Genomic DNA, 22,280 nt, shown 5'->3' with positions numbered 1-22,280 from the left:
TATATATATATATATATATATATATATATATATATATATATATATATATATATATATAATAGATTAGGCTTGAATTAATTAAAGTGGGGTGTTGGGCCTTGGTGGAGGTGGGTCCTCTACTGAGTGCCATTCATTCACGTATTGTTTGAGGGGTTATGATCATAGCCAGTTCCATGTCAAAGTCTTGATCTTTAACAGCTTCTTGTAATTTCACACAAGGTCCATCACAAATTTCTCCCTGTCCTCCTTCCTGCAGTTGTTATTTATCAGTCCTAAGCCTCAACGATAAATAGATTCCTTTCCTGCTTCCCTTCGAGCTCCGCTGGCTGAGAATGTTTTCATTGTGGGTTGCCTAACACGATTCTCCAAGAGTTATTACTTAGACGTGGTAGCTACGCCCTGGATCAGCCTTTAGGTTGTGTGTGTTGTGTGTGTGTGTGGGCCTGCATGTGTGTTGGAAAGCTCCATCATCAGTTTTCACACTTTGTCTTGCTAGAGCTCCTGCATGGTAACAATCGCAATTTCAACCTTCTATCCATCATCTCCTGTAGTATTCAGAGAGAGGGTGGCTCTTTCAGGAATGTCATGGAAAGAATCAGCTTTTATTTACTCTCAAATTCTGTATGGAGGTGGGTGAGTTTATCCAACTATTAAGCAAAGAATCTGTCGTGATCCCTGTCATGTGATCTCATGGGGAAGCAGATATAAACAAAATGATGACTGGCATGGTGCAACAACTTCTTGTAGTAACACGTTGCTGTGAGAAAAAAAAAAAAGAAGAAGAAAAAAGCAGGAGGTTAAACGCGTCCGGATGAGTGGGGAGACCAGGTTTGCTATTTTGCTGAGAGAACTGGAGATGAGATTTCAAGTTTCTGTCAACAATAGCATGTGAGCTAATGTTAGCCCCAAGCCCTAGAATGATTACTGTTGCTTGGCAGCACCAGCAGCTTCTCTGGGATGACAGAGGAGAGGATTGTTTGTAACAGTCCGCTCAGAAAGATCTGATGCAATCATCGAGATTTTGAATCGTAAATATCAAACATGTTTGATAGTATTGGGGCGGCCACGATAAGCCTGTTGAATTTCCACTTGCCTCGATTTTAAGGTACAGCATTGCAAAACTGATTTCATATACAGGATGAAGAGTATATGACCCATGGCACCCATGGCATTCCCCCTCAACAAATCACCTTTCAAGAAAAGGTGATAAGACAGCACAGTCCAAGTAAATCAACCTGTGTATCTCTCAGTATCTTTTCCGCAAAAATAAGCGTGACACTTGAGTTTATGAACCTGCGGGTTGAAGCACTGTCCTGATCAGTGCAGACACAGCCTGTGACTCTGTCAGACCTTGATTTACACCCACAGAGTGATGCTTCAGGTCAGGTGCTTGCTTTAAGGAAAATAAAACTCGAAATGAAAATGGGTTTCCTAAAGCAGCAGAGTAGGGAATGTCTCGACTATTTTGTCATGAGCTCAACAGGATCTGTCTGCGCTGTCACAAGATAGATTTCCAGACTTGAAGTGATGAGGAGCCAAATAAAACTTCAGTACTTTAGACTTCATATTGTTTTGGTGGCTAGACATGCTTAAACATGCTTTTGCGTGTGTAATCTCTGTTAAAACACTTCTTTGAAAACGACTGAATGTTATAGTGTGACAATCTATATTGACTAGTACTTACAAGATGGCAACTGCAGCAGTGAAAACAATGGGGAGATGGTAACTATCCATTCATTCTGTTTCAGAATAGATTAAATGTTTTACAAACATACAAATTACCCCTAATTAGCAGGTGCATGTGCAGCTGTCTCAGCCAGCTGTTCCCAAAGGATACACAGCAAAATATATACAGCCACAGCCTATAGAGTGAAAGAGAGAGAAACAATGTTGCCTGTTTTCCTTTTATTATTTCAAAGTCCTAAATCATGTGTCAAAATAAAAAACGGATTGTTTTGAGTGTACAATAAGACCAATTCACAAAAATGAATGAATTCTTTGGAAAGCCGATTTTAAAAATGCAATACACGGTCACAAAAATATGACAAATCTGGAATTTTGTGTTTCTGCTCTGGATTTTCCTTTTCTTTACCACAGGCTTGACACTAAACTGTCAGCTGGTCCACCGCTGATGGGGTGTCACTCACAAATGTTAGCTGACAGGAGGACACTGTATTGACAGTTCATTAGCCCATGTGTCTGTCTGTCTTTCTGCCTGTCTCACCCTTCTGCGATGGAACTGCATGTACTCTCTCGCTCTCCTGGCCCCCTTGGTGTCAACACATCTTCACCACTTGGCTCAGTTGTCACTCATTCGCCAGTATAGTGTCAGCGTGCGCAAGATGTGAGGGGGCGTCGTGTTATACAGTATGCCGAAGTCTCATATTCAAGAACGTTCAACATCCATTGACACTAATTATATCTGAGCAGTGTCGATGTATGCTGAAATAGCTGATTGAGCATTGACTGACTGCCTGTCCACCAGATGTAAGTTGTTTTACACCACCATTTTTGGATATATTTTTTCTCTTTTCAGTTTCAGATATTTATTTATATTGACAAGTGTCAAGATTTTTAAAGTTGTATCAATAAATTCAGACACAAACTTTGTTTAGAATTAGTTTGATCAAACAAGTCTAGTAAAAGCCTTAAATAAGTGGTTGGGAAAACAATTCTTTACAACAAAGGTAAAAAAAGAATAGAAAGTAGCACTACCAGACAATATGATGTATTGAATCACAGATAGTTGTAAGAGCAAGAAAAGGACTAAAAAACCCATGAAGAAGATGCTTTTTGTCCTGATTTGGCTCCACTGAGACATTGCTTGAGGCTGTTATGTAGCTGAGAAATGACACAAAGCACATTGACGTTAATAATAATGATGTTGATCTTTGAACAGCCAGAGGTCACTGTGCCCCAAAGTGATGAGAGGGGGTAACAACTCAGTTATGTATCGACAATCCTAATCATGACAGGGATCGAATTAAGGATAAAACGGACATAATATCTGATCTATTGATTTGGGTAAGTTGCACAAAATCTCATGTCATCCATTGTTTTATCGCACAAAGTGAGTTTGAATTGTTTTCAGCTTCAGAGGTTAAAAAAGATAAGTGCCTGTTTCTTGGGGCAACAATGGTGCGAGATAAGAGAGAACTTTGGGGCCTGAACATGCTCACAGAGAACATGATTGGACCCAGAATTGATCCCTGGGGCGCACTGCACAGAGGGGCAGAAGGGGAAACTTAATACTAACCTAAATGCCCCTTGCTAGCACGCAAGTGAATTGAATTTCCTAACAAAAAACCTAAGTGCTTGTACTTCTGCTTTGAATATACTTGTTTCACTGGAAGAGGCACACTTTTTTATTGTTGGAGGTTTAATGCACTTATGTACATGTATTTAGATGGAAGTCTCTTTTAAATTATTTAATGTAATGCAAAGATAAGATAAGAAGATAAGATGTGTTGTCTGGATATTGCAGCCTTCTGAGCTCATCCAGCACAATATCATAATCAATAGCTTAAAAAGCAGCACTTGAAGTGCTGCTTCAAAAGCAGCACTGTTATAAGAGTCTGTCTAACAGCGTCATACTATTGCTCAGGCAACGAAGAGGGCCTCTCTCTGTCGAGTGTCCTCTGCAGAAAACATCTTTTAAATTATCAAAAAAATATTGTTTCCACAAACACACACTTGCACAGAAGCCCCTTCTCTCATTTCTCTGGACTTTGCACATTTGCATTTTCTTGATAAAATGAACCATGAGTGTTCCCATGGAGGTGAACAATAGCCTGCATGCAGAGCCAGTTCAAAGAGTTTAATAATATAGGTTGGCACCATTGTTTTTTTAGCAACTAATGGGTTTGAAGATGGCCACAAATCTGAAATAAAGAATTCAATAATAAATTGGTATCACAAGAAAGTGGAACAACTCACGGAACATGTACAGTTACAATATTAATGAGCGCTCATCAGTATTAATACAGGTATAAAAAAAGTGAAAAATCAAGGCACATCTGCTCCTGCAATACTTTATTCCATCCATTATTTTACTGGAGCATTTTCCGCTGATCTGAGCCACTGTCTGATTAGAGGCCAACCAGTGGCTGATTAGATCATCTCCCCTCTCCCTCCTCCAACATATGGCATATTCAATCACCTCAGTGTTTTCATCCACAGCCACCAGCAGATTAGCCCAGGGCTTCCAGTCTGCGATTATGGCCACATTCGAAATGAGTCTCCACTAATCATGTTAGCAGGAGCCTGTTACCCACTGCTGCAAGAAAGCAAAAAGGCTAATGGAGCTGAAGGCAGGAGAACAAAGGTCTAAAATTGTCTATAGGGACTGTATGATTAAGGGAGTACAACAGGGCTCCCAACCTATGGATCTGAACAGGGCGGGGAAGATACACACAGATTAAAGAACATTGGAAAGAAGAAACCTCATCTAAACTGAAAATGGTACCAAATCTGCATTCCAGTGATCACTCAGTGCAAGAGATGAAGAAGTGGAGAAAAAAAAAAAATTCAACACCATAACCTCACATTTGAAAAAAATCTTGTAAATGTTCAGTTCCATTTGAAGCTGGCAAAATATACATAAATGAATAACAAAGTTATATGTAAAAAATTGTAAGCGGGAACAGAAGACAAGTTAAAAACTAACTAGCAAAACTATCAGCGACATTGATATGTTTTTAATGCAGTGAATCCCCAAAACTCAGGAGGGCATTTGAGTGGGTGCCCATTAAAATTTGTATCTCAACCTGTGTTTGATGTTGGCTGTATCTGATAAGTCAAACAAATAAAATCCCAAATCTGAAAGCTTTATTTACAATGTTATGTTGAGCAGCATTAAGCTTTTTTCACAATTGGGCCACAGTTTTTTCTCCACAGTTGGACAAACTGTCTGCAGTTAATGGCTCTTCAGTCTGAAATTGTTCCTGAAAATAGAGAGTTGGCTAATTCTCTTCCAAATTAGACCTAACACACATTTCAGCCATTGTTCATATCAAAATATAGATTAGTGCAGGCTTAACAAATGTACAATGTGTTATCCTCTTGTCTGAATCACTTGCCAAATGACAAGGCAGCTTGCCATGAGTCTGTCATCCAATGGAAATCTCCTTCTCCGTCCATACATGACAGATTTTAATCAGCTCACTGTTGTTAACCCTGGTGTTGGCAGGGCGGCTCAGGGGTTCCTGTTCTGTGATTATAGCTGCCTTCAAAGTGTGGCTAATTATGTTAGCTCCCACTGCTAATGCACTGCTTATAATGCTGATTGCCAGCTTCACTGAATCATAACTGTTAGACCTAATTACAAAAAAGAGAGGAAGCCATATATCACAGTGATGGTGGGACTTTGGCTGTGAGCTTTGGCACAAAATAGCTCACCTGGAGTGCCAGAAAGACAGAGAGAGAAAGAGAGAGAGAGGAGAGACTGTGAGTACATACTCAAATACTGGAATACACATTTATTTATGCTTCATCAGTGTTTTTATCCTGCACCCTTGGCAATAAAACATAGAGAATAATTCAATTGAATAAGTGTCAAAGAGACGGCATAGATAACAATAACAAAAACTATTCTAAATGACCTCCAAAGAACAGTCAATCTGCATTATGCCCATAAGGACGAGATGAAAAAGTGTTTTCTGACATTGTTCCATTTTGATCAATCTTTCCAAAATGTTGCAACACAGAAACAGTTGACAAAAATCGAGATAATTAAAATAACGTAGAAACCTGGTGACATAAAACAGTGAATGCATGGCAATAATATGAATTGAATTGGCGCCATCTTGTGGTTATGATATATGGTGCCAGAGGGTCAAAGGTAACCTGACGCAGTCAGTTGGGAAAAGAGCAAAAACATAGCCTTCAGTGCTGTTCTTTGCTCTTCCAATTAAATATACTGTCCATTTATGATATAAATGGTGCTTTAGCAGCATCTACGCCAACCTCTTTAGGAGCTAATGCTGTGTTCCAACAAACATAAATCTTTTTTGCCAGTTGTCACATCTAAAACCATGCCCATAACTGCCAGTAGTTCCTCATAGGTTGATCTATGATGGGCCTCACTGAGAGAAGAAATTAAAGAAAGAGGGATTGATGAGTCCTTTTACACTGCCCCCATCCCAGAGAGCAACACTGTAGCAGACATGTTCATTTCATCAACAGTACCTAGAAGAATGAAGGCACTTGGCCGGTGCAAACCACCAGAAAGGGGATGACCAGTTTCTGTTACTTTGTATTACCTTTGACAGTCTCTCAGGTGGACAGAAACTACTGAATAAGAGTTTGTTAGTGGCATCGCTGCTTCGGATTGAGGTTCCACCAAGATTTGAACTCGGATCACTCGATTCAAAATCCAGAGTGCTAACCATTACACCATGGAATAACATCACAAGACTGTGTTAAAATTGTGTCCTACATGATATCACCACATATGTTTGCTAATGCTTTGAATATGACATCGATAGTACAAGTAGAACAGAGGATGAGATCAATCTTTACTGGCTTCACTTCTACAAATGCATTGAAACATTTGTTTCCAGGTCTCCCTAGTAGCTGAAAACTTGAACTGTACAAAGATAAATGCTTCAATAGGTTTCACCGAGACTTGAACTCGGATCGCTGGAGTCAAAGTCCAGAGTGCTAACCATTACACCATGGAACCACTAGACAATTCCTTTAGATTGTTGTGGAACAGGTCCTTACATGATAACACTGGCATTTTTGTAACTGGGACCTGGCATTGCAGCCTAACAGTTGTTTTACCAACAACAGTGGACAGTTGAGAGAAACATACAAGATAATTCTGTACTCTCCAAACTAACTTAGCAACATGAAATGAGCAATGCTATGCCTACTACAGGGGCTATAACAGAAAACATCTGTTCAGTCATGGCATAGTATGTAAATCGTGTTAACAGTGCAACACATACACAGGTTCATTCGAGGCAAGAGACGATCTAATCTAAATGAGTATCACGCACAAGCCGACTAAATGGGAACAATAATGGCAACTACCAACATATTATTGCAATTGACAACACAAACAATACATTGAGTAACACACAAAAAAGGGAATTTTGTGTACTGTTCAGTGGTGTGCTACCATTTTCATGCCAGGCTTTACTGATCTTGCCAGAGGTTCCAACGTGAAAGTTAATTTCATTGCAATTTTTGTGGCGGAAGTTATGTTTTCCAGTCTCCCAAGTGCAATGGATTGAAGCATGACGGGTCTTTGATGTCTTACCTAAGTAATAGCTTGTTTGTTTCAGGTCTCACTGGTACTTGAAACTGAAAAACTACTTTAAAAATAGGTTCCACTGAGATTTGAACTCAGATCACTGGATTCAAAGTCCAGAGAGCTAGCCATTACACCATGGAACCACACAAGACCAACAGAGGAACAGTTTCTTACATGGAAACACCACATATCAATATCAATGCTTAGATTATACAATACATGGCATCAAGCAATACCAGTAGCAGGGACAATAAAATGCTAAATGAAAATCCAAACTATACTGGCTAAGATACTTGATTTAGTTGGTTAAGCGCTCGCAACAAGAGGAGATGTAAGAAAGGGCAACTGCAGCCATTGATTTAAAAGACTTTCAACAAACAATTACTTAAGCAAGAAAAAGACCCATCATAAAAATACTCTGAAGACTACGACTCACAGTGCAGTTACAAGTCCAGTGCATCTTGTAAGTCAGGTTCCACCGAGCTTTAAACTCAGATCACTGAATTCAAAGTCCAGAGTGCTAACGATTACACCGTGGAAGCTTTGCATATGAAGGTGAGACTGTTGCAAATATGTTCTTATATAATGTCATCATGCACATATGTTTTACATATTTCTGCCTCAGGAAACATAACAACATCATCATTCCTTATGTTGCGGGAATATCAGAGAGACTCAGGAGGATCTCCAATAAACATCATATCCCAGTTCACTTCCAACCTAGCAACTCGTTGAGGCAGAAACATGTCCATCATAAGGACAAAACACCCAAGCATAAGCGGAGTAATGTACTTTATGCTGTTCAATGCAGCCAGGACTACACAGATTTGTACACCGGGGAGAAAAGACAAGCTCTTATAAATGAATGGCACAACACAGGAGGGCCAACTCCTCAGGTATTACATCTGATGGAGAAAAATCATTCATTTGAGGACAACAACGTAAACATCTTGGCCAGAGAACGAGGAGTAAAATAATCCATCTATGTCAAACTGGAACAACCACCTCTGAACAGACGAGGTGGCCTACAACATTAATTATCACCCACCTACAATGCAGCACTGGGTTCTCTCCCAAGACAGCTTAACAACCATTTACACCAGGGCTCACTTAGCCCTAGCAACCCCTATGATGGCCGGTTGGGTCAACGACCCACAAGTGGCCCTAACGACTCTGAAACTCAGAGCTCACATGTGTCCTTATCTTAAAAAACTGGTTCCACCAACATTAGAAATCGGATCACTGGATTCACATACCAGAGCACTAACCATTACACCATGGAATCACTACACTGTGTATTCTGACTGTTGTAAAACGGATTTTTATTCATATCACCATTTATGTATGTTTACGTTTCAAATATGACAGAGAGTATACAACAAAACCACAGTAGCACAGAAGATTAAAACCAACCTTCATTCAGCGTTACTCGGGATTAGGGTTAGCGGCAAGCAAGCAGCCACTCCCCAGAACAAATCTCACTCCAAAGTGGAGGCAAAGGTTTGCAGCCTTGTGTCTTGTGTGTAATGATCTCATTGTATGCATATGTTATAGTTGGTACAGTTAGTATTGTAACCTTTGTAAGAAAGTAGTATTACATTTGTTGCTGGAGCTGTCACTTAGGGACAAAAGAGGCAGAGAAACACAGAAATATTGCCGGCTAAGATACAAAAGCAGCAAAGACCTTTTATAAAGCTTCATGCGAGTAAGGACGAACATATCATATCCAGCTATGAATCAGTTCACAAAATCGCCAAAAGGAGCAAGCCAATCTTCATAACTTTCTGATGACTAATTTATAAAAGAGTCTTTTCAAAGTCTGTGCCTCTCCGGGCAAACTGTTACAAGGCGGCTCAAGGATATCGTGGGAACTGGAAAAGTTTTAAAATTTGACACGCTTGTAGTTTTTTGGCCTTGTTAATCCATGTGGAATTATTTAAAAAAATAAAAATAATTTCTGTTACTAAAATGTGCATGTGTGAATTGGTTGGGAGATGTGGTGCTGGTTTGGATTTTTTATTTGGCAGTTTTGTTTGGCAGTAAGGGATGAGTTGTGTCCATGATGTGCCGCTTTGGATTACCTGTTCAGTACTTTTAAAGACTCATAAATTAAATTTCCTAATGTGCTGCCTTGGAGTGATTTTCAAGATTCAAAGTGCACAGTATGATTTCTATCACTTAATCCAGTGGTAAAATTAGAGATGTCATGTAGACAGAATTTGTTCGGCCCTCGGGCAAACTGGGATTCTCATGTGGCTCAGGAGGAAAAACTGTTTACCTACCCCTACACAATATAAATGCAAACATGAATGGACAAAACTGCTTATCAATAAATATTAATCTACATCCTTATGCATGTGTGTATTATGAGTGTGTGTGAGGGAGGAAGGCATACCATTAACAGTATTATGCACAGAAACACAACTCTATACATACGATTATTGTCACATGGCTGAATAAGTGTACTATAAACACCATCATGTGAAAGAGGACTAATAGGAAACACAGTGGCTCTTTACTTTGTTGTTTGAAATATGCCAGACACATACAGAAGTAAATAAATAGATAGATAGATAGATAGATAGATAGATAGATAGATAGATAGATAGATAGATAGATAGATAGACCAATATTTTCTTTATAGCCTTTCATTGGCAAGTAATGGAGGATAAAATAAAGTGTACCGTAAACTTGTCTCACTGCAAACTACAAATTGCACACTGCATACACTTCCTCCTTCCGTTGCTTCCATCCCTGTGAAACACTTAGTAATATATTACCAACACTTCATATTATCACAGCAGTGCTATATTGGAATTTGTTAACATGTAGCCAGACAGCTCACAAATGCAAGTTCAAAGTAAGGCCTTTAGTCCTTTTTAGGGAAGAAGATGTGTTCCACAGTCTTTTATTAGATATGGCATTATTTATAGTATGATTTATGAGTTTGTGCTCGATTGTAGGGTTATGTGTCACTTCCTCGACTAGGAAAAATGTCAGCTATTGATACGCAGCTAAAAGTAAGTTAAATAATTAGATTAACTTCAACTTTATTGTCATTGAACCGGGGAGAGGTAATGAGTCAACGAAATGCAGCAGATGCACAAATAATGCGAAGGTCAGGCACACATAAAGAGCACTTCCTCCAGTTGCTGAGTAATTGAAACTGCATTGCATCGTGGTATTGATGGGTTGTGACTCTGCGCTGATCTAATTTAAAGCCAGATGCAAATGTTCTGATTTAATGCACACAGGCAAACTGTGTTCTTAGAATGAAAACTTGCATCTCCAGCTACTCCACTCTTTAGAAATACAGGGTGTCATGCAAGAACCACCTGTTCAACCAGATTTGTTCTTAAGTGGTGTATGAGTAATTTAAGAGAACATTGTTACATTTGACAATTTTTCTGCATTTAGAAACATTTCACTCCCTCATCCTACAGTTGTCAAAACCCAATGTAACCCCGAATTTCTACTGGATACGTGTCCGCTGCGTTACGGCTCCGATCCGGTTTTGCTCCGCCGTCCGGCAATCCCCACTGGTTGCGTTTTGAGTCCACCATGGCGCAGTACAGTAGACAGCTGGCGTTGTGAGGCCGAGGAGTTCCCGCGATTATCACATAATCACTTACGACCGCAGTCATAGATCTGTGTTATAAAAACAATAACACAAAGTGTTCCCGACCGAAGGATTAGCAGAAGAGCTTGCGTTTGTCTCTTTTTTGAGATTTGTGTGCTGGTGTCAACACAAAGTGTTTTATTTTGAAAAGTAACTGGATGTTATATTGTTATTTCCCTTCCTGTCTGCTCGGTGCTAAATTCAGCTGAATAGCTGCGTCGTGGTCCGGCATCTGCAAGATATAGAAGTCCTGCGTATCTGCTCCGGAGGGCTCCGGACTGCCGGAGCTGGGACGGAGCAGATATGCAGCGCACCAGACCTGGTGGAAATTAACACATAGACTAAAGTGAAACCTATCAGCTCTGCTGGCGTGGCAGAGACGTAACGCAGTGGACACGTATCCAGTGGAAACTGGCTGTAAGAGTCAGAGTCACGTATAGAGCGTCTGTTCCCACGAGGACCGAAACGCTAAAGTCTTATTTGAATGAACTTGGAATGAACTCTATAGTGATGTGCTTCATGACTTCTCTGTTTTATTGAGCAGTGCAGCACTTTTTTATTTATATATTTAACTTTTGAGTATTTTGAATAAGTATGCAAACATGATATTTCTATTTCAGTACAGAATGAACGGTGTGTTGATGTGCACATAAATGTTTGATGTATGAGGGGCTTCCAATATACAGCCAGGGGGTAGAGGCTGCTTCGGAAAGAGCAGCTTGGGCGATAGCCTGACTGACGGCTCCTTATAGTAATGATAATTAATAAATTGGTTTCGCATTTAGATTTCTGCTTGTATTTTTTCTATTTGTCAATTTATGCTATAATTTACATCCACGCAACTGTACTTGACTTGTGACCACGCCAGGTAAAATTTTTTTCAGTCCATGTCTCCTTCCACAACTGGACCAAATCTTATAATCACCATGCGATAATTTAGGCTACTTCTTGTACCACCTCTGAGTAGATGCTATTTGATATTTATTAATTCATAGCTCTATAAGTGAACATTTTACATATTTGATGTAATGTTATCCAAAAGACCTTTTTGTTATATTAAAGCGAAACTCTCGCCAAAAAGCAACCATGGCTTTATTTGGGATTGAATATGAGTCAAACCTTTGTGTAAAAGCATAATTACGACGAAAGAGGCACTTTTAAGATTTACCGTAGTTTCGGTTTTGGGCACGTTAATTTTGAATGAGAGACCCCGAGTGCGACCTGACAGGCAGGAGAGTGATGGTGAACCGCTCCTCAAGCATGCCTGCCAGGTCGCACTCAGGGATCGACACTTTTTCTGCCATGACGGCAACGCGCAGGAGATGCAGCAGCTAACGTGAGTAGTTCAAAAACCTTCTTTTTCATAAACTCTCTGACACAAACAATGTTCTCAATGCTCGTGTTCATGAGTAGAGACCCTGGTGTTGCTTTTTGGCGAGAGTTTAGCTTTAACTGAGGGTTTGGGTTTGTCTAGTCATACAGAAGTTTGTCCTGGGATTTGCTCTTTCCCAGCACTATCTGTAATTACAGTCCATACTGTACTTTCATGACATTTAGAAACAGGGTTCAAGATCCGATTAGGCTTTTTTGTGCCAATCAAATCTGGCAACAGGTGTGATCCTCCTTTTTGAGTGGATTGAAACTGCACACAAATTGAGGGTATTGATTGTGCTAATGATCAAATCTCATGACTGCGCAACCCTTCATGAACACATATTCATCGAGCCCGCTCAACTACACAAACAGAAAGAGAGTTGGACAGAAAGACAATACAAACATTTTCCTGCGTGAAGCCTTATCAACAAACACAGCTGAGATGATCCCAGTGGAAGTTTTAACGTGCCTGTTTGTCAGTTTCCTGTAAACCCTTGTGCTCACTACTGCTGGATGATCTCTGGTTGTAAGGGGTTTTCACGCTCCATCAAATAAATGTATAAGTGAAAGTGCACATGTGCTGAACCAAACATGGGTCCCATGTCTTATTGACTGATGATCATACATCTGTTGCAATACTTTACATATTGATCACAGTAAGTGCCAGGTATTGATCCCAGAGGTTCTCTGACATGGTTGATAGTGACCTCTGTAAGACTCTGCCCTCTGCACAGAATTCTTCATTTCTGTCAGACACTTTCTCCAGCATGACTTACACTAATACCACCTGCACTCAAATGCTGCCCTTTTCTTTACACACTTCACTTCTTCTAGTTTTTAATTTCATGTTCAGCCTAATATTTGGGGTTATATTTTTCATGGTATGTACTCAAATTAAACTTGCTATTAAGCCACTTGCTACTGAAGCAGACTTTAAAACACATGACTGAATACCATGTTGCCATCCAATACCAAAATTAACTTTGCACAGTGTTTTATTCAAGTAATTTGTGACCCAATCATGACCTCATGACACTCTCAATACACTCCATCTTTCTTGCTATGAATGCAAAATAACATGGCCTCTTGCCAAATCCATCCAAATGCACTGTGCTCGCACTCTCCTCCATCAAATTAATAGAACATAGTCTTTACCACTGATCTTGACCCATAACTAATTCTCTTCAATAGCTCGCTCTATTTCCTCTATGTCTCTTTGGCTGCTGATGCTCCTTCTAAATTTAATGCAGCGCAGCCCCTTACCGGAGTTATCTTGACTCATAACCATTTGCCTTGCTCTCTTGCTAAACTCCCTGTGTGATTGATAAAACGCTCTCTTTCTCTTTCATTGATCTTTGAGTGCCAAGAAACTTTTCTTGCTGTTTTTCATAGCTTGTTGTCCCCGTTCTTCTCTCGTCTTGGCTATTGCCTCCACTTGTCATGTCATCAAGGTTACAGATTGCAGGGGCATCGAATGACACATTTTCCAACACAGACACCTGCTGGTGTGCAGACTGGGCACGCTAATGTGTGCATACGGACATACAGAACGCTGAGGCGATACATTATCAGTAGATTATGTCAACCAGGCTTGATGAAAACTAAAAAAAAAAAGCAAGAAAACAGTATGTCACACAAAAATTGTGTACATTATCACTAAACGTTAAGTCTATGCCATGGTTAGATGTTATATCTAGATGTTATATACTGTTCAGTTAGTGCTACATGATATGTAACATGTTTGAATTGTGGAAAAATCATAGGTCTTTTCCACTGAAAATGTGAAGTAGGTGATAGCTGACTGCTTTAGCTGTCTGGAGGCACAAAAGTACAGTAAACTGGGTGTAAACAGGACTCAATATGCACAGCTGACGCAGTTTACAGGATTGACGAGACTCAGCGTGGTGAGCTGGCTATCTCTTTGCAAATCTAGTCGTGTTAGACTAAAACCAGTAGTGGTTCTTCACCAGTGACAGGTTTGGTGCAATGGAAAAATCTACAGCAGAGGAGTCAGCATTAGTCTTAGGGGCACTGCGCCGGGCCATCATGGTGCTGAAGGGTGCTGAACAGGAAGGGATGATTAAAGCCACTGACCGGGCTGCTGTCTTTGAAGAGCTGAGAGCAAGAACGAGCTGGTAACTTTATGCATGTATGTTATGTGAGAGAAATCTCAAATGTCCCTTTTTTTTGATGTACTGTTCTTATGAAACTTAACAATATAGATACGACATTATTATTTTTGTAAAGTGAAATGTTATTGTTTGTGGGCTTCCAACATGAGTTCTGTCTGTGATAGCTATGTGGTTGCAGAGTATGAATGGATGTATCCATGTACTGTATATGTTATGATGTTCTGTGAAAATTAACATGAAGGAACTTAGGTTGATGTAAGAAACACAACATTTTTTTTAAGTATGTAAGAGGTTTATGTGTGTCATGAGACGGGGGTGGAGATCATTGGAATAGTGTTTTGAGAGAGATCATGTGTATTATTTGACTGTTACAACTGAATCTATTGTTTCTTGTTATACAAAGGCTGAGTAAAGACTGCCTCTCCTGAGTCAACATTTATGCACTGCTGGTGCGTGGCTCTTGCTTGCAAACAATAAAGAACTTCTGGAAGAGAAATATTGTATCGAACTTGCTGTTTGACCAACTCCAATCTACACTAGACAAGCGACTGGTTTTCAGTTGCCACAACGGTTACTACACTGCATTAATAACTTGAAACAACTCACTGTTGACATTTTTAGCTCACACTGGACATCGACAGCAGTCTGCTGGATAATATGCGGATTTTGATGCTTTTTGTTGGACTCAACCTGACTTCCTGCTTTGCTGCCCTAATAATGGCAATGTTCTTTAGAGGTAGCAAACATAAAATAATGCAAATATGGGTCCTCATAAAATTTTGACCCATGCGTTTTTCTGATCAGGGCGGTCTGTCATATACACAGGGACAGTAATTCCAGTGTCAAGTCAGTTCAACATGATTTCCTTTTTGGGGCCAAGTTAAATTAATTTGGTGTGCTACAAGCTATAGCTTTGTGTGGGCTACAGTAGGTTAGTAGTTATTTGGACACCCAAAAAAAAGAACAGGTTATTACAGAAAAGTCTGATGTGAATGGCTCTCTTGGCTAATTAAAGCTAATCACGTCTGCTGCATTGAAAAGGGTTGATGCTAGCAATTGTCAAACATCGACACACACACAATCACATCAGGCCTTCAGTGGCTGTACACAACTGCTCCAACATTACAATCTCCTTTAATGCACGCCTGTTCTCATGAGGCAGAACTTTAAAGAAGCGTATCAAACATCCATTCACCTTTCCACTACTTCTTCTTCCTTTCTATCCCTCTCTCTTTCCCCTGCTCGGCTTTGCACGTGTGCTGTCGATCAAGGTTAGCAGTCACACGAAGCCCTACGCCTTGCATCACCTCCAGGGCCCATGAAACCTCTCGCTGTGAGAGAAAATTAGTTTACCTTCAATTAGCATATTACTCCAATTAGTGCGTTACCCTTCGCCCAATTATCGGTGAAGTCTAATGAACAAAGGCTAATTAGAAATTAATCTGCTTTTCTGTTTTGTTTTTTTTTTCCTTAATACGAATGACCTTCAAATGCTAATACAGGATAAGATGAGGTTTTTGTTTTGGGAAAATGAATCATTAATTGTTTCGCAGTAAGAGAACGTTATCACCCAACCAGGCAGAAAATTCAAAACAAAGCTAAATACCACATTGAGAAGTAAAGATCATCAGGTTTAGAGAAACAAGAATGTCCAAATTCTATTTTACAAATTTACAAACTTTGTTAGGGCTTAGAAGTGAACAGGTTTATTCGGCTTTGAAGCGCTGTCTTTATGCCGTTATGTGAACAAAGTCATCAGGGTAAAACTCCAGTCGCTGCTCCACTGACCAGGAATTGGCCAGCAGATTCAGTTTTTATGATGGGGTCCGGTTTATGGAGCTGTTAGGTCTTATTTATTTTATAGCTGACAAGAGGGAAATTGTTTTTTGTTGACCTGACTGTGTAATTAAATGCTAATTAGAAAATGGCACATTAAAAAGTCTCCGTATGAAAAGGTGCTGACTCATTTTGGAGTGATAATTATTGTTGTTGTTGGAGTCAAGACAGTTGACACCAAAGATACATATGGCTGCTGCATAAGCTATCTGCATACAAGTGCATACAAGTCCTTATCAACAGGACTTATATTGGAGAGGAGGAATAAGGAGGACTTCAGACTGCTGCCATCACCTTCATGCAATCAACCTGCATCAAAATTACATTTTTATTGTTATGTAGAGATATTAACAAGTTATGGTCAAATTAAAAAGACTTACCAATGTCATCTGTGAGTTGACCTGTATGTTTATCGCTCTCACTCCTGACACGTAAAATTTGCCAGCCTGGTCAGTAGCCTTATGGTCGTTCAGACGATAAAAATAACCACGAATGCATGGGACTCAGCTCGGTGAATCACACTGACTGGAGCTGCGTCTGGATGGATGCAGCTTCCAGCACTACCTGTGCCCAGTTCTTAGCTGTGGAGAGCCAGTTCATCTGTCTCCTTTCCTTATAATAGCTTTTTTTGATTTTCTAAGTGTTTTAACCAGGTAAGTGTCTTAAATTTGAATGTGTTCCTATGTTAAATTTCCCACGTATAATACAATACAAGTCTTAGTTAGTACAGCTCTGGGTCTTCGCAAACGGTCACTATTAGTGATTATTATCGTCTTCTCAACTGATGTTCATGTTCATTGTCCGGACATCAGCCACATGAACATCATGACGTCAGTGCGAACGTCGACGGCGATAGGCTTTATTTTATTTTTCTTTTGTAAGTGTAACTTAATATCTGAAGTAGATTTTAAGTTTAGTAAATTACAATTCCATTATACAATGTTTAAACATGACTACATTTATAACAGAGCATATCAATGCATAGCAATTGCTGCTTTGCACGTGTCAGTTAGTCTCTTTCAACAGGAAAGGTACAAAAATTACAAGCTGTTTAGCATTCACCAGAACAATTACAGATATGGGTGTACTGGTAAAAATCTTGAAATCTTGTCACTGACCATTAATAATCAAATGGCAATTAGTATCCATTTTAACATACACTATCAGGAATATAGCACACCAGAACTTGGTATGCATTAGTTTGCTGTACTGAGTAATTGTCATTAATGTGTGTTCCTATAAGGTCGCCACTTTAGCTCCTCTGCTTGTGTCTTGGCAGCTTTCAATAACCTCAACTGACAAGTCAACACTCACCTCTCCTTCCCTACAGCCATCTTTCTTTTTACTTGTCCGCCTCTCTTTCCATCTCTATCCATCTCTGAATTATGTCGGCACTGTGTTCTCAGCCCCCTCACCCCTCTCTCCAATCCAAAAATTAGTTTAGTGCCCCGCTCTCTAACCTCCGGCCCCTTTTGATCTTCCTCGTTCCGGCCCGAAAGAACTGACTGACATCATTTCTCCCTTTATCCAGCTTTGCTTGTATTCTCCGTCTCTCTCTCCTAAAAAGTTGTACTGTGCTTATATATTGTCTGAGTCTTGCTGTCATTGCTGCAAGATGGACTGGGCCTTGTACGGATTAGATTTACAAGCATGTCAAGGATAGGAACATGCCTTTGTATCTGTCTCCCCCAACATTCATCCATCCATGCATCCCCTCTGTCCCTTTTTCACATATAGCACAGTTGTAAAAAACCCATACCTCTCTTCCTGTCGATCTAATCTAATCTGCATCTCCCCCAAGTCCTGTCTACACACCCATCAATCTACTGAGTGTATTCTGTCATCTTTTCATTCTGTAGTAAATGTTTTATGTGGTTCCCCAGACCCATGCTCATGCACCTACCAGATTCCTATTGCCTTTTATTAATGGTGCATACATAAGCAAATAAAATTTACTTTTTTGCTGCTCTGCCAATGTTCAACACAGATGTCATTTATAGTCTGATGATTAAAGTGGTTGAAACATTGTGTGTGTGGTAGGTGTTTTTTTTTTTTTTGGAGCAACGCATCCACAGAATAGATAAATTGACAGCATCTCCCAAAACAATATTCATCCCTGTCCCCAAAACAACATGGCTGCTGCAGAGTAACACATGTACTGAACCTGTGTGGTATGATCACAGTTTGGTTCGGTTTTGGAAAATACAGTTGTTTGTGCTAAAATAACTATCGATACTGCTTATCAATCTGATTCCTTATTGATTCTCCTATTGGTTTTCATTGGGTGAGGGAATAAGTACACATTTCTTTGTTTGTATGAACTCGCTTTAATATCTGATTAGAAGACACAGCACAGAGTATACACAAATTGCGTGTAGCAACCTCAGAACAAACATAAAAGTAGGTGAGCTACTTTTCAGAGTAAAGTCCAGGCACTCATAGCCTAGGGCAGTGTTTCTCAACCAGTATGCCATGGCACGCTAGTATGTGCCTTGAAAGATTATCACGAGTGCGTTAGAATTAGGAAATTGTCAATTTTCACATTAATTGGTCCAGACAAAAAAAAAAAAAAAAAAAAATGTTTGGCTTTTTAAGCCCAACTGCCATCATGTGCCATAAAAACTAAAAACACAGACTGAAAACAGTCAAAAAGGAGCTTGTGCCTTTTGAAATATTAACAGTGCTCATTTGCATTCAACTTGAAACAAAATTCCACGGACATAAAAAATACAAAGAAGTCTTGTGTAAAGATAAGACCACAACTTTCAACTTTGGCAAATTAACAGAAAAAAAGTTATATTTGCCCTCTCAGGAAGGATACGAGACCTTTCTGGACTTAGGGTGTCTCCAGCAGTGGAGAACACCCTTTCAGAAGGGGTGGAGGATGCTTGGACATGGACATACTTCTCAGCTAGAGCTGACAAACACTGGCAATGTGTCACTCTTCTTCCACCACCAGAGACTGGCACTGTATTTGGTTGGAATGGGAGGAAGACTTCTATAAAGCTGGATTTCTTGATCCACTCCCTTGGCTGTGGAGACAGGGGGCTGCTGCTGCATGGAAAGCAGCTTGCTGCCCTCTTCTTCCCCTAGGGATGTCCTCTTTTTCTGCTTTACAGGTGGCATCTGAAATTATGACATAACCACAAGATTTAGTTTTAAATTAAATAGTGTAATAATCCCTGCCATCTATCATAATATCACAATTAGCTACAATAAACTTACATAGTCCTCCTCTTCTTTTTCTTCTTCTTCTTCTTCTTCTTCTTCTTCATCCTCTTCTTTTGCTTGCCCCTGGGTCTCTCTTGGCTCTGACAGCTTGAGAAGAAATTTACAGTGTAAGAACCAGAGAGCAAGAAGAAAAGCTCTCAGAAAACAGAAATGTGCTAAAGGCATTGTCAAATTCAAGTACCTTCTCAACTGCCTCTGTGTTTTCTGCCACTGCTGATGCCCTGATCCTGTCCCAGATTTCATCCCTGTCCATTTTAAATTTAAATCTGGGATCTAACACAGTGGCTTCCTCCGGGAATGCCTGGATATCATCATCCTTAAGTTTAAAATGGAGGAAAAACAACATAAATTTAGGAGAAAATGTGACTGACAATAAATAACCATTAGTGTATATGATTAATTGTCATAGTAATTCATTGTTACATGTCAGTGACTGAACCTGGTAACATCTGGACAGATCATTCCAGATGTTCTCTTTGATGCTCCTGACGAATGCAGAGTCGTCTGCCTGCACTGTGTAATGTTTGCGCAGTTTTTGAAGGATGGGCAATATCTGGCCACAGGCTGGACTTTTTTCGTTGTAGACAGCAAGTGTGGATGTTTAAAGCATCCTCATCAGCAGCACAAACTCCTCTGATTTCCTAAGGTCCTCATTGCCCATTCTGGCCAGTCTGCAACATAAACAAAACAAAAAATATGTATTGCATGAAGAACAAACATAACCCTTTTATTGGCTATAGTCAACCAAGTTTTAAATAAGTCATTTACATTTTTTTCAAACATTAGTTACTTCTCCTTCTCCATGGGCTTTCTAAGCCGTTGGTCTATAGCTGAAGCTTGGATAGCAGGAAACTAGTGTTGCACGTTAAACTGATACTAGAAAGGTACCGCAGTACCCAGCCGTTAAGATCAATACTTTCTCACGTTTTATTAGTATCGGTACTTTATGAACTTTGTGCGACAGCGGGGCAGCGTGTCTGTGTGCAGCTTCTCTCTGCTTCCTCACTGCCCGCAGCCAGAGTGGCCGTGGTTTCACAGTGACAGACAGTCACAGAGCGAGACAGAGGTGCTGCCTCTCTTGGTCATTACGGATTTAAAGCATCATTTACAGATAGGCTTTTTGGTGTCCGTGGGCTTGCCCTTCCTGTCAGCAACGTAAGCGAAATATTTCCATATTTCGCTCCGTGCGTCTGCTTCTTCAACAAGCCTAGGACGGTCGGCAGGAGCACTCATGCCACTTTCAGCTGACAGACATGCGGACTTGTTCAAAGAGTTCAAAGAGCTGCAGGTTAGCGATAGATAACGTTAAATATCCCCCGGATGGAAGTCAAGCGAGGTTTTTTTTTTGTGACAAGCGAACTATTTTCACCATCAGAGTTGCACGAGGCAGTCAGGGATAAAGCTAACTGTTTAACAGTCCGATGTGGTTCCACACATCTCTGTATGCAAACGCAATGTTCACACTGGTAACATGAACTTTACCATAACATGCGCTGGTGTTCACAAGTATGCTGATCAACAACACCACTTAATTATCTATTTTAAGTCAATCAGTACTTGCAATATAATCATAACATGTACATTTTTGTCAATAATTTACAATATATATAATGTAATTTATATTTTTAGAAAATGGTCTGATTAGAGCACAGACCTCCACCAGGTCTGGGTCATTTGCGTCGTACTTTAGTGCACTAATGTAGTTTGCAGGCGAATAATCCAGGGTTTGAACTTCATCAACATGAAATGCAAATAGCAAATTTCCCCTTTGTGGGATGAATAAAGTATTGTCACATTTTATGAATTGCCAGACTTTCAGTTGATGTTATTTATGTTCATTATTTGTATACTGAATAAAATTGTGGTTAATGTGCTGTTAATTTTTTTTCTACTACTGGCACAGAGCTTTTGATGAAAAATCTGTTTATTTAATAATCTCTTAGAGCAAACAAGACAAATGAACAAAACAAGAGGACACTTGTCTTCACTTGATACAGAAGCTATAAAGCTCAGCAGCTTTTACAAATATATATATATATATATATATATATATATATATATATATATATATAATACAAATAAATAAATCATTTTAAGTTCCACATTCTGTCATCTTAAATTTATGCCATTACTTTTGATGATGTTTCAGTTTTCCGCCGTGGTATCGAGATATTTTAGGCAGGTATCGTACTAAAGTCATAATTTTGGTATCGTGACAACACTACAGGAAACTGTTCACAAAATCTCTCCATCATCAAATACAGAGAGTTCCATCTCATCCTCACATCTAAAAGGAGCATGGGCTGGGGCAGCTCTGCAGGCGCACACACACACACACACACACACACACACACGATTATGAGATTACATTAAACAATGCAATTTTACTATTATTTTATAATTTTTAAATTGATCCTAATCTGTTCATTTATATGTTACAATTTGTATGTTGTTAGCTTGCAGTTAAAGCATTTAAACAATAGGCCTATTACTTACTGAGGAGTTGTTGCTTTTCCTCCAGGACTACTTGAGCCATGTGGGATCTCTTCATCCATACTATCACAGAACGAATCCTTGCTTCCCAGTTGGAAACTGTATTGCAGTTGTATATTGTATATATGTATGGAATTAGATTTGTGCCAAAAGAAACACACAAAACTTCTTAAATGTCAAACAAAAACAGGAATTTGAGAGAACATAAAACTCATTTCAAAAATAAAACTAAGAACTTGCAATCAAATAATTTGTCAAATAGTGTAAAATATTGGTCTTTTACTCTTCTAATAATGCATTATTTTGTTTACGGTTCCCTCTATTGGTCTCTCTCCGC

At 39.5% G+C, this 22,280-nt stretch overlaps 2 non-coding genes across 2 annotated transcripts; both read right to left on the bottom strand.

The window, feature by feature from the left end:
• Positions 1 to 6,610: 6,610 nt before the first annotated feature.
• On the bottom strand, positions 6,611 to 6,682 carry trnaq-uug (transfer RNA glutamine (anticodon UUG)). The gene has a single exon. It is a non-coding gene; the product is annotated as a tRNA-Gln (tRNA).
• A 647-nt stretch (positions 6,683 to 7,329) lies between these two features.
• Positions 7,330 to 7,401, bottom strand: trnaq-uug (transfer RNA glutamine (anticodon UUG)). The gene has a single exon. It is a non-coding gene; the product is annotated as a tRNA-Gln (tRNA).
• Positions 7,402 to 22,280: the final 14,879 nt, after the last annotated feature.

The sequence above is a fragment of the Sparus aurata genome, chromosome 18 (assembly GCF_900880675.1).
Source record: "Sparus aurata chromosome 18, fSpaAur1.1, whole genome shotgun sequence".
In the NCBI taxonomy this organism is placed as follows: domain Eukaryota; kingdom Metazoa; phylum Chordata; class Actinopteri; order Spariformes; family Sparidae; genus Sparus; species Sparus aurata.
This window is presented reverse-complemented; position numbering and strand designations above follow the sequence as displayed.